Source organism: Poecilia reticulata, linkage group LG12 (genome assembly GCF_000633615.1).
Source record: "Poecilia reticulata strain Guanapo linkage group LG12, Guppy_female_1.0+MT, whole genome shotgun sequence".
Taxonomy (NCBI): Eukaryota; Metazoa; Chordata; class Actinopteri; order Cyprinodontiformes; family Poeciliidae; genus Poecilia; species Poecilia reticulata.
In genome coordinates this window covers 3,814,992-3,820,991 of record NC_024342.1, presented here as the reverse complement: position 1 = coordinate 3,820,991, position 6,000 = coordinate 3,814,992, and positions in this window count along the sequence as shown.

Sequence of the window (6,000 nt, the reverse complement as noted above, 5' to 3'; positions counted from 1 at the left end):
CACACACACACACACACACACACACACACACACACACACACACACGTACGCCTCTGTTTAGCTGTGAGGACAAAGGAGGGTCAAACGCTGGAAGAAATGTGTCAACTCCACAGCAGCCGAAATGTAGATGAGATCACCGGCTGTGTGTGTTAGTTATGATCTGAGGACATAAATCTGTCTCTGCAGTGCCTGACAGACTTCAGAGAATCTGGTTCTACATTTGATTTCTGTATACTTATAGTGTCTCAACACTCAAAACCTATGAAACTCACAGTAGCTGTGTTTGCACTGACCATATAATTGCGCAATTTGACATTTTTGAAAATAAATTTGCTCAATGGAAACACGGCAATTTTTTCTGTAAACAGTTTTGGCACTAGGATATCTTTCTTGGCCGTATCGAAATTGGTTTACTTCGCAAATCTGCAATGGAAAAGCTTTTTTTGCACATCACACAAGTCTCATGATCAACAGCCAGATGTTGCCGTTGGCGCAAACCACGAAGAAGAAGAAAACATGAAGTTGATGGAGGATCACTGCATTTTATTTGTATGACTTATCGCATGATTTGAAGTGCATTTCTCATTTAATGGAGACGCCATAATTGCGAAATTGTGTTTTTTCGACATTAGCGAAATATTGATAAAGTTGTGCGGACATTTGTAATGTAAACGCAGCTTTGTCAGGTTTTTGGTGGGTCAATTTTATATATGGTTTAAGGACTGGGGCGGGCTGCACAGTGGCGCAGCTGGTAGAGCTGTTGACTTGCAGCAAGAAGGTTCTGGGTTCAATTCCCAGCCCGGGGTCTTTCTGCATGGAGTTTGCATGTTCTCCCTGTGCATAGTGGGTTTTCTCCGGGTACTCCAGTTTCCTCCCACAGTTCAAAAACATGACTGTTAGGTTAATTGGTCTCTCTAAATTCTCCGTAGGTGTGTGTGCATGGTTGTGTGTCCTGTCTGTCTCTGTGTTGCCCTGTGACAGACTGGTGATCTGTCCAGGGTGTACCCCGGACAGATCACTGTTTAAACTTTACCTTTAATAACATAAAATTACCTAATTTTTAAAGTGCAATCAGTAATACTTTTATAACAAATTTATATCAGTGATGATTTCTTGGTTAATGTCAAGTTGTCATAACAAAGATATTTTGAATAATGTCAACTTTGTATTAAAAGTGTCATAATTTACCGAATGACGCTTTATGACAACAGTCATAAATAATTATAACACATTCATGTTCATGGCAGGTGTTATGTCATGTTTATGACAGTGTCATGACAGTCTTATTCACTAACCCTAACCCTAACCCCCCCTTCAAATAAAATGTTACCAAAGAAGGTTACAGAAAATACATTTGACATTAGTAATCTGTTTTCAACTTCAGCTAGCTTCTGGTTTTAAGCAATTTCATGTACAAACAAACTGTTTTTATTTTTTAACCGAGGACATGAACCAGTATAAAAAGAGCTGTACTGCGAAGCTTGTGCCAAAGAATCAAGTTCTCTAAGTTAACATCTGTCGCCTCGGGGAAATTTGTTTCATGCTGTTACTTCTTTATTAATAATAATAAATCTGTCACGCTGCATTGTTTAGTGTCTGATGTTTTGATAACAAACGCTGGCTGAGGCTGCTGACGCAGGTCAAGCCTAAATCTCACATTCACTAGAATGTGAGATTTGTACTGCAATGTACAATTTTTGTGGCTGAAGACGTCAACTAAAGTAAGGAAATTTGTGTTTGGGATTATTTTTTTCTTTGTTTTTAAAATGTTTTGTAGTGGAAAATCTGCTACCTTTTCAGAAAAGAAGCGTACTCCTCAAATTTAGCTGCATTTGCAGCAACTTGAAGTTTGTGCAAAATCTTCTGCATTATTTTGAGTGACATTCAGAGCCATTTCTAATATGAAGGTCAAGTTTCAGAAAACAAATGATATCAGAGACAGGCAACAAAATGGGCGTCAAAAATCAGTCTTGTCCTGATTTGTGGTTCATGTTTGCAGAACAGTGTGGCCTTTGGATTTCTACATGGACAGGAAGAGACTCAATAAAGCCAATCTTGCCTTGATAGGGCAGCCAGGAAGTCTGTCATCAATGCCCTTCAAAGACATTTCTGTGTGCAAGGGACTCGGAACATTTGGAGGAATGTGTGTTCAGCGCCGAGTCTGGAGTGAAGACGCTGAGAATGTCACAATAATTACTACAGACACGTTGTAGCATGACATCACATGCCCAAAACCCCGCCCAGCTTCCTGCTGGAGGGCAGAAAGCTGCTCGCCGATGACGGCCACCATTGGATTTAGCTGTCAAGATGTCAATATAAATTTTACATTTGCTCGTGATATACAGTATAAAAGTGAAAAGTATGCAGTGGTTTGCTACTCATTGTCAACAGTACAACAACTAGAACACTAGGTCAGGAAACAGTTTTTTTTATTTTATTTTAAATGAATTGCTAGAAAGCATAACGAGAAAGAGGAAAGTAGGTCAGTTATGCTATAGCTTGACTCTGACAATCTTAACATGTAGATGTGCTGCAGCGGTGTTGGTGTTCCCGCTAAATCCTGAATATACCCAATTTGGGTTGTCTTGGGAATTTTTATCGCAACATGTTGGGTTTTTCCTGTCTGGGAACGAGAATACGACCTATTGAATGTGACAGGTAGCCAATCACAAAGCGCGGTGACGTAAGAACGGAGGGGAATCCCAAACAGCGGACATATCACGCAACTGAGAGTCCGGTGGATATCGGAGATGATATGTGGAAATGTTTATTATTAAATCTAAAGGTCATTATTATGTTTATTCAGTTAAAAATGTTAACTATGAAAAAACATAGTCACCTCCGAATCATAGTGCAGCAAATAGAGCGGCTGCTCCCGTCGTCTTTCATCCACCGCCTTTTCTTTTTGTTATGTCTTTCATCTCTTAAAATGATTCCACAAACTGTCACTATTGCTTCTACATCATCATCCGTGTTTGGTTATTCTAAATTCCCGCTATGTTGGAGGTTTAACTGGATTATCCTCTTGAATCTCGATGTTCATGACTAGAATCAGTTCGTGTTGCTCCTGCCTTGGAGACACGAACCGATCGAACCTGTTGGACTTTTATCAGCTCTGTGGTCACAGAGGTTTGGAGAATCGGCTGACAATTCTTAAATCTTTCCGTCTAAACCAGACTTAAGACTCACGACCGCAGCGAAAACGCTCTGACTCTGGTCGCTATGGTAACGTTTATATAACGCTTCAAAATAAGATACAGATGCGCCACAAAAACTAACATTTTACTTTGGTGAAATTTTTAACTCACGATAATGACTAACGGGAGCCCTGAGCTTGTTTCTCTGCAACGAGACGGTTCCATCTGGGAGTGATGAGAGACAATAACACCTGAAGTGTTGCTTATATCCACAGTCTTCTTGGTCTCAACGTGGCAAAGCAGCTTGAAGCTTCATTACCTCATTAGCAGCCGGTCGCCGCATGTTACGCAGAGCGGGTTTGTAATGTGGGACTCACCTACCGGTCCGGGATAAATCCATTCTCCTGTCATTTCTCTGGGCCTTTTCCCCTTTGCAAAGAAACTTTCCAAAGACATCTGATCTGTTTCTGACTCATTTTGCTGCTTGTGGCCTCAGTGTTGGCGCGCAAGTAACCAAGAGAATCCGGTTAAAGGATTTTCAAAATAAAAGATCCTCCAGACTCAAATGATACATAAAACGGAAATATAATATATATAATATAATATTTCACTAATTCTTGCGCGGCCCGGTACCAATTGGTCCACGGACCGGTACCGGTCCACGGACCGGGGGTTGGGGACCACTGGAGTAGAGGATAAAGAAGCATGAATGGAGAGAACATCCTTGTAGTCTGTCTCTAAACCTGCAGAAAGAGAGAAAACAAAACTGAGAAACCACAACTTCTGTGATTTCTGTTTTGAGTCCAGAACACATTTAAACCACATTTACAGTTGCTTGATGAAAAAAAAAAAAGTTTGATTGTTAATGTCATTTTTTTTTCTTCAAACTTCAACCATCTAATCCAAGAATCAATACTGAACAAGGCGTCTATGGCATTTGTAGAAAGGATGTGGCAAGTTTTTCATTAGCACCACTTACATACCCAACTCCGTTGCTTCTATTCCAAGTTTATGTGCCTGTGATTTGCTAAACGCAGTGGATATTATGAGTGGATTTTTTTCCCCTCAAATATGAAATAACCAATGATCTTTGTCCTGGCTGGGTTAAGGCTAAGCTTAGGGTAACAAAAAAGTCACCACAGAGAACAACACTGAGGCACAAAAACATATTACATATTACACATATTACAGCATTAATGCCACATGAGAGCCAGAGGTGTGACAAAGCAGCGACAGACTAAAAGATCTTGCTTACATGGCTGCAGCAAACACCATCAACCAAACACAGCACAGCGGAAAAGACTGAGGAATAAATTTACACCTGAGCTTTGAGGGAGGGTGGGGGTTGGGGGGGTGATTCAGAGGTGTAAGGGAGACCCAGCTGAGATCATATTTGTTGCTTTCGGCTGAATATTCATCACCTGCAAATCATTTTACATCAATGAGGGGGAAAAAAAGGAGTGGAGCGACGGGGTGGTTTCATGATCAGAAATCAGAATCCTTTTTCTTAAAGAGGAAGGAGAACAAAGAGAGAAAAGAAGGAAAGAGGAACCTGGTGGAAGGTTAAAGGAACTCTTCTTTCCCTTCTCTCACCGCTCTCTCCTTCTTGCTGATGCTCTTTCCATGCGTTGATCGGGCACTTCCTTCATTTTTCACCTCACTTTCCTCCCTCTCTGGGGGTCTTCTTTATTCCAGAGTCCTCTCCATCCTCCCTTTGCTCCGTCCTTCCCTTCCCTCTCCCATCCCCGCCCTTTTAGTGATTAATGCGAGTTTTAATTGTCATCCTCACTCTTATGCTCATTATAGTGTATTATGCAGCAGTTGGGGTATTAAAGTTCAGCAAGAGATTTCATGCATACTGATGAGCATGTAAATGAGCCCAGCACGAGCAGATACCAAGGTTTGTGTTGTGTGTGTTCAAGTGTGTGTGATTATTCCCAGGAGAGAGCCAGACTATCATTATCACCCTCGCCAGCCATTGTAACTCAGCAGAGAGTCCATACGTGGTAATGGGACGCCCAAAGCGTCCCTCATACCAGCGTACCGGGACGTCATTAGCAAGAAGTTGCGTTGAAGTCAGGTGTGTAAGTACATTTAGAAAAGTTCACACGTGGATGCCTTGTCCTCCGTATTTGTCCTCCGTATTTCTGGCTCTGTTGCCAAAAGATTGATTAGAGGTACAAATTTTGGTGAGATAGCAGAAGTTGCACCGAAGTTAAGTGAATTTGCTACATTTCTTCCTTTTTTGTTGTTTCCATAATCACACACTCACTATTTTGTTCCTGCGAAGATCCTGAACTTGCTCTGTCCATGCAACTGCAACCTGAACCGGTCGAAGCTAAACTTCTGGCTTCAGGATTGTTCCTGGGATCGGTGGGTCGGATTTTACTAAGAGATAAGGAAGCAAAAAGACTGAAGACTCTAGAGTTGATGTAGCCAATGTACATGTCCACCTTTCCCAATCAGCAAAAGCTTAGGGAGGAAAATTCTTACCCCATTGTGGACGGACTATGCATGGCTGCCAGAAAAGAGCATTTGGCTGATGAAAAGGAAAGCAGTTTGGGCATGATTATAGGTTCAGTTTCATCCTTTAGTCTTTAGCTTCTCTACATTCTGTTCTTGATGTTGTGTGAGATGTTAACAATTAAGGCCCTCAGATACTCAGGTGTACTTTAGTCCGAGAAGGGAACTCGAGGTGAACTCAAAGCAGGTGGCTGAAACCGACATCCGCGCAAGGTCGTGTTTTATGACCGAGCACTGTGTGTCCCACAGTGAACTACTTGATTGAAATGTTTTGTATTTGACACCAAGCTAATAAGTTAGAAAATTGGCAAAACCGGTCACACTCTCTGGTGCGCAGTGG